The 8,047-nt window shown below is 40.5% G+C and overlaps 1 long non-coding RNA gene across 1 annotated transcript; it reads right to left on the bottom strand.

Moving 5' to 3' along the window:
* Positions 1–690, bottom strand: LOC121700399. The gene is made up of 2 exons (XR_006027219.1): positions 599–690; positions 1–86 (listed from the first exon to the last, which is right to left on the bottom strand). It is a non-coding gene; the product is annotated as an uncharacterized LOC121700399 (long non-coding RNA).
* Positions 691–8,047: the final 7,357 nt, after the last annotated feature.

Raw genomic sequence — 8,047 nt, 5'->3', positions numbered from 1 at the left:
TATAGGAATGCCTTTTATTATTGATAAAACATGAACAAACAACATTTAAACTCATAAATATTCCACATCCACTGTAGATGAAGAACCTATAAAAAAAAAGACGAAGAACCTATAAAAAAGAACATAAGAAAACAATGTTTTAGTCCATGTTCATTTACACAGTTGAAAAAAAAGTTAAAAGTTATATCACCTATGAATGCAACAAATAAGTGAATGGACATCGGCTAACATTAGCCAAAAGCTAACCAACATGTGTTGCTATGGTTAGCTAAAACTGTCTACAGACAGAAACACCTATTTCAGTGATAAAGTCTGAATTAAACTTAGTAGCACCAAGACAAGTATATTTACACGAAAACATATGTGATTGTTATAATCTGGCATACACACCCATTGGAAGGTAGCTACCATGAGCTAACTGTCCGAAAGACTACTAGCATGCTAACAACGGAGCTAATGTTACCTTACTTTTCTCAGGTTAATGTAAGTTAATCACATAAACAAACATTTAGCTAACTATTGGTCAAACTGAACATAATTTTCGGTTATTTCATCAGAATTTTAATTTTTCAACAAGTTCATCAGAAAGTTCACCCACCATTTGATGTAGTAGCCTATTTGTCACAGCAGCACGAGGCATGGAGTCATTCATCTGGACTGAGAAGCAGGAGGAACGGTTGATGGGCAGAATTTTTTCCCTCTGCCTTGCAAAAACATAACATTTATCGTTGTCTCTGCTTAACATGATCAGTGCACTGTATATTTCACTTAAATAGTACATTTCTTTTAGTTATGACATAGAGTTTTCACAAAACACACAAACATTAGTAGTGACCACCTAACATATTTATTACAACCAGGGTGCGATTTGTAGGGGGGGATGGTGAGGATTTCCCCCCCTCTGGTTTTCCTATCCCTACCTCTGCTAAATTATTTTTATCGTCGGGGGGGACAACATTTATCCCCCTCTGCCCTTCATATTGATTAATGCTACTTCATATAAGTAAAGCGCTGCAACGTGAGAACAGTCTAGTAGGCTAGCCTACATAATAATCTGACATCAGAAACGCACCGTCACCGTCAGCACTGATGCTGCTGACACAGTGGCTGCATGATAACTTAATTTGGCCTTGATCATGCAGGACATTTCAGAATGTCGAGTGTGTAATCCATCATAAATGGCTAGGTTCAATGGAAAAGTTAGCTGGACAAATGAAAGAAAACGAGAAGGATTCAGTGAAGCATACAGTAATAATGTTTTAGAACCTTCAAAATTAGAAAACTGATGCAACTGAGATGGAGGACAACTGCACGTAGAGTAGAACGTACTGTAGGCCTATTGTCTGAAGGAACTTACATTAAATGAGGAGATATTTGCTGAATGTCACAAAAAGTGTTACAGAAATTGCTTGGCATCGATTATTGTAGCAATGGCTCTCTACCGAAACACCTGTAGTTTGCGGAGGACGAACGAGAAAGCACTTGTTTGATAAATCAGCCAGTAGTAGACAAATAACTTTTAGAAATAATCTGTACAGCAAAAACAAATGTTGGTGGGTATTTAAACTATCTAGCGGGTGTTTTAACAGCTGCAAGAAATAGAAGCTTCATGGTCTTTATGTTCTGGTTCGTAAATTATTTTCATAAAACTTCAAGTTGCCCTATAACTTTACTCTCCAAACTCTTCACTGTACTGCAATTAACTTTTGCAACAAACAGACATCCAACCACAGGACAACGGCAGCAAGAGGCTGACAGAAAGGGGAAGAGTCTGGGCACAGCACACCAAATGTGAAAACACACAAGACACGTGATGCACAGCAACTAAAAGGACACCACCACCTGGAGATCAGCCTGCCACCCACTTTGGCCCAACAGCTCCTGTCCTAGAGGGAGAGAGAGAGAGAAAGGGAAGGCAGTATGGGAGCTGATGCCGCATGGGAGCAGGATGCAGTATGGGAGCTGATGCCGCATGGGAGCAGGATCATGAGAGTCCAGGTATGGAGGAATGGCAAGGGGAACACAGAAAGAGAGGAAGCAAGAGTGTGGAATCAGGAATCATGTTCAATTGAAGGAAGAAGTGGTTAACCATAGCGTCACAACAGTAGCATTTCTCCAGACGCATGACACACTTAAACTACAATGAATATTTTGAGGAACTGAAAAGTGTGCTTGCTCAGGCGCCATTCACCAACAGGAACAATGGACTGGACTAGGGCTGATCATTTCATGTGCAAGGCCAGGATTTGGGCAAAAGCTGCAAAGGCTTAAATTTCCCCTGGGGATCAATAAAGTATCTATCTATCTATCTATCTATCTAAGTATATATACTTCTGATCCCGTGAGGGAAATTTGGTCTCTGCATTTATCCCAATCCGTGAATTAGTGAAACACACTCAGCACACAATGAACACACAGTGAGGTGAAGCACACACTAATCGGCGCAGTGAGCTGCCTGCAATAACAGCGGCGCTCGGGGAGCAGTGAGGGGTTAGGTGCCTTGCTCGAGGGCACTTCAGCTGTTCCTAGCCGAACCAAGTCCGAAGCCCTAACCAGTAGGCCACAGCTGCCAGGCTCAACTAATTAGCAAAGCCATAACCAACAACAGTAACTGCTTCTGATGGTCATCTATGAAATCTCTGTCATGTATGTTGTGAATAACACATTCATGTTAAATTAATACTTGTAATGTGGGCAACAGTCTGATGATGGTTTCATTATAATCTCATGTTTCTGTGCATAGTAAAAACTAGACTGTAGTCTCCAGGTGTGAGAGTCACAGCCACACCTAGTCCACCAGCTACTGTATCCAACTTCTGTGGCACTATTTATTTGTTTCTGATTGGCCGAGAGACGTTCCATGAATTGGAATATCCCTGGACATTTCAACTCTGACTTTTCACAGCTAATAATAAATCACTCCACGATACAATGCAAAGATTCGACACAATCTTCTCATATCCCAGCTCTCCACTATTTTAAGCAATGGGTTACTCCTTAGCAAACCATAACGAAACACATCTGTGGATTAAGCCACACAGTCAACTCAATGTAAGTAAGATAAACGAGGATGCTAATTGTTCTCAGCATTGCCAGAATTGTGTATAATATGATTGTCACTTGGAGGAGACTTGTAGATAACTAACGTTTGCATAGTTAGCTAGTGGACGGCAAGAACAAAATCAAATCAAATGGGTTGTAATAGGACATATCGCACAGCTAGGAGATTATAGTGAGATTTAACCGTAATGCCCTTCCACGACTGTTGGCTTATTGTTGGAATACAACAACATCCCATGTTCTTACATAGATATATTTTGGTTTGATTTCTTTGTGTTTCGGGAGTATTTCAACCACAATTGCATACTTATCTCGTCAGTGTATGAAGCACAGCAGCGGTTGCTATAGCAACCATAGACTCTGAACAGGACGACAGACTACAAGCCAAAGATTCTAGAACAGAGCGCTCTAGAATCTTTGCTACAAGCACTTAGGCAAAGTCTATGGCAAGATCTGAATGTAAACAGATAATACTGTTCAAGGTTATTTTTATTTCCTATTTCTTTCCATTCTTTAACTTAAAACATGTAAGAAGTAAATTTATTCGCTGGGCAACGTACAAACTGACGAGTTACATTAGCCCTAGCACTATGAGCTATGATAAACGTTAGCTAGAATAGCTAGCTTCTAAGTGTGGCAGCTAAGTTATTATTTCATGTTCTGATATGACATTCTTAAAGTTTTGACTATGTTTCAACTGATAAAAGCAAGACAAATAAAGTAACCAAATCGCTTTGCAATATTTTAGTCCAGAAATACTTATGGGTGTTCATTTACCATAATGTTAATTACAGTAGCCTAACGTTACGACCTAACATTATCTCCCTTGCTGTTACCACCAGTTTTAATAACTTTTTTCATTTGCGATCATGACCCATTTCATCTAACAACACCACTGGCATCTTTCTTTGACTATCAGACCTCAAACAGCAATACATTGAACTACAAAAATGTTATAGTAATGGTATTCAGTTCATCATAATCATTATGACATAATGTAAAACCTTTTGGTCAGTTTAGACCTCATTGGGCACAAAGGTTGCCAAGGGGTGAATATTGCTTAAGTGTAATAGCGCCCTCTGTGGGAAGAGTGTATTGAGTGAAGGTCATCGATTGCGTTCTCTCGTCGGTCTGTATTACGGGAGGTATGTATTAGACACGATGTGATCATTAAGACAGAAATAATCGTTTTAACGTCAGTTTAAGTACACATTATGATTTCTTCATGGGAGGTATGTATTAGACACGATGTGATCATTAAGACAGAAATATTCGTTTTAAAGTCAGTTTAAGTACACATTATGATTTCTTCATGTATAATATTGTAAGGGCATATGGGTTGAGTTGTTTTGTGTTCCTTAATGTATCTCCGAAGTGAATTATGAGATGTGAAATTATAGCTAATTAGCTAAGGGACTGTACGATATTTAGCGGGGGGGGTGGAGGGGGGGGTGGGGGTTTGGAGGGCCGGTCGCCAGAAGATCGGGTTAAAAATGTTCTGCCTGGTCCTCCCCCCTGGTCAATTTTTTTTTTCCAGGGGCCTTCCCCCGGCTCAAAAAAATTATCCTAGGCCCTCCCCCCTACATGAATCAAATAAAACTGGTCGAAAAATTACGGTTACGAGGTTAAGCACACATACACACACACGGGTACACACGCAGCGCTGATCTCTACAATACGACGCCTCTCGTAGGCTATATAGATGCTTCGGAATCATACAGAACAACAAGGGGAAAACATGCCGTTTTATGTGTGGTTAAGAATAATATCAGAGTGGGACTTTTTCTATCAATTTTTGCTACATAAAAATAATAAAGATTGCTTGAACTCACATACCGGTATGCCTGGTGACTTGTGTGATCTTCATCTTGCAAAAGTTCTGCCTAGGCTAAGTACAAATGAGCATACAGTCTCATATTAAGATATAATCATATAAAAATTAATTATTCATCACCGAATATCCACAAAGATGCTGCCAATTTGTTTACTACATTCCCAAACTTTATTGGAGCTCATGTGACTTCATCAAGGGCTACGATTCGCCAGTAAAGTGAAACAAGCGTAACCTCTAACCTTACCGCGAAATTCAGTGCGTCCCTCATCAACACAGGATAGTCACTGTCGACAAGAGCATGAGAGACAAACGCGGCGTGTTTCGGGGTGCATGCCTCTCCTGTGGACAGTGTGAGGAATTTGAGGCTGAAGTGGGTGGGAAAGCTACCTGCGCATACTGTGGCTGTGCCCCGGTCAGCCACGCCAGGTCAGCTAGCGGGTCAAGAGCGCAAGATATTAGGGGGTTGTGGGAGATTCAGGTAGGGTTGCGACTTTTTGGACTCGCCCACTCTGTCAAAGAGACGTGAATCATGTTTTGGCCTACAAACCTTTTAAAATATCGAAAACGCATCATTGATCAGGGAAAAAAATATTTTCCTCGGCCCTCCCCCCAGGCCAAAAAAATTCTCTTAGGCCCCCCCCCCCCCTGACGACCCCCCCCTGGTAAATATCGTACAGTCCCTAACCACGTTGTTTTGCTGTGTGTTGTTAGCGCTCGCCATTTTGTCTTCATGCTGTGGGGTATACTACGAAGCACACATAGACATATCTAGGCTATGCATACATATCGAGGGCTTGACTCAGGGGTATACGTTAAGTGATACCAAGATTGCAGTTAGGTGATATATTTGTCAAACTAGGCTTTCAGCTCAGATCTGTGCGCGTTCTCGGTGTTGGGATGACGTTGGCCAATCCTGAAACGTGGAGACGCACAAGACCGCCTCTATTCAAAAACAATTACTTCCGCATTCATGAGCGATAGCTTAATCTACACTGCGTTCATTTTTTGTGTCTAACCTATAACATCAAATAAATCAATTGTCATCAGTTGTTGTATGGTATCCGCGTCCATAGTGGGATATTTGCACGCACAGCACTATTAAACCGCATTCGAGATCCAAAATGTTAGTAGAGGCGGAGCTCCACCTGTAAGATATATGACAGAATCCTACACGTGAGATAACTTCGTTTTTTAAGACAATTGATTGGTCAGTGTGCGGTAGATTACACGATTTGAGCTATAATTTAGCACATAACCTCCTCCCGTCCAGGTTTGGTTGACAGCATAAGATACCATGGTGATATAGCGACACTAAAACAGATCCACTTTCGTGTCACAGCATAGCCTGGCTTTGAGCGCAACATACCTCGCTAACCCACTAATCGAGATTCGTAGTACACCCCACAGGATAGTACGGATAGCCTATGCTTCAGCTTCTTTCTTCTTTGTATAGGATACTGTTTATATATGGAGAAAAAACACATCTGTGCTCTTGTTTTGATTTCTTCAGTTATGTACTCCCATTACCATGTTTAGAAAATGTGATATTCATTTACATGTATTATGTTAGAAGATCTGGGGCCGTATTCACAAAGAATTCATTTCAAATATTAAGTTGCAGCCCTCAACTGATGTTGATGTTGTGTTTTGTCATGTCATGTTGTGTTTTGGCCTGATGCGCCACCCTCCACCTATCTACTAATCACAGGTCAGTAGTGTTTCGGCATCCGGGTTGGCAACCTCGAGTCAGGGGGGATGGGGAGGGGATACACCTCTCTACAAGTAATTTGAAAGTGATTTCAGTACCAGTTTTGGCCACAATCTTACATATGGTTCCTTATAGTCAAGGCTACCGAATAAGCATGAAGTCGAACCTTTAGATGAAAAACACTCTTTATAGACACACTTTAAAGTCGACATGTCGAGTTTAATCTCGTCGTGGCAAAAATATTTTTTTCTTCATGTGTGGCCCTAATACTCTGTCGTAGCGACAAGCTAAAATTTAGTGTGTAAGTAAGCAGTTGAAAAACTGTAAAATGAAAACACTATAGAGCAGTCATTGCACACTACATCAAAAGTGTTTATTTCCTGATCTCCCAACAGTAAACTCTGCGCCACACTCATGTTCAGTCAGGTCTTCTCCATCTCCTCCTGACCTGGGCTCTCTCTTCCATCTCCTCCACACCTAAAAGAGAAATATGGTTTAGCGCAATTATAATTCCCTTAACAGTGTTTTAGTGTGTATTGTAAAATTGTAAACTCAACCCCAATACAAACTACAAACTACACTCACCGGGTTTACTGCAAATTCAGTGAAAAACAATTAAGCTATACTCTGAAGGACAAATGAATAGGATATTATGGAAACACCCACCAGCTGAGAACCCAGCCCACTGTTAGTAGGGGGAGGAACCCAGCTGAGAACCCAGCCCACTGTCCTCCACACGGTTTAGCACAATGTTCTTTTAACAGTGTTTTAGTGTGTATTATAAAATTATAAACTCAAAACCCCATTTTCAAACTACATTCAGAAAACCTCTGAAAGTTCTTGCAAAATCAAACTAATGCCTCAAAACAGTTGTACCTGTGTTCCAAATCAAGCACTGTCTTCAGATCGTCTCAGTAAAAGTTTCTTATAATATATTCTGTTAATACACGGCATATATCTATATTATTCTTACTTATAATGTTACTGCTACTACACTGCACATATCTGTACATGTTGTTCATATTACATGGCCATATTTATTCTGCTCTTATAAGGTTACTGCTAATACACTGCACATATTTATATTTAATTTATATTACGTAAACCACCTTCTGTAAACCAACTGTCTACACTGCACTATAGACCTCTCCAGAATAAGTCCCGCCTCCTAACTTCCGTATCCATCCAACCTTCGGTCGTCAAATATCTATGGGAAATAACATGGCATTTTGAAAGATCGTACCTGTCAAATTCTGTAGGTGACAAAGTAGAAAAAGCTGCTGGGCAGAATAGCCTACACACTTCTGCCATCTAGTTTCCACTGGATTTTTTGATTTTCGGTGCCGTTTAAGTAGTATAGTCTATAGTATACTACTTAAACGGCACCGACAATGAAAAAATCCAGTGATATTGTTGGCGCATTAGTTCTGGTTCCTGCTGTCCTT

This window comes from Alosa sapidissima, chromosome 24 (genome assembly GCF_018492685.1).
Source record: "Alosa sapidissima isolate fAloSap1 chromosome 24, fAloSap1.pri, whole genome shotgun sequence".
NCBI lineage: Eukaryota > Metazoa > Chordata > Actinopteri > Clupeiformes > Clupeidae > Alosa > Alosa sapidissima.
Note: the sequence above shows the minus strand (reverse complement) of the source record. Positions and strands in the feature narration are given on the sequence as shown.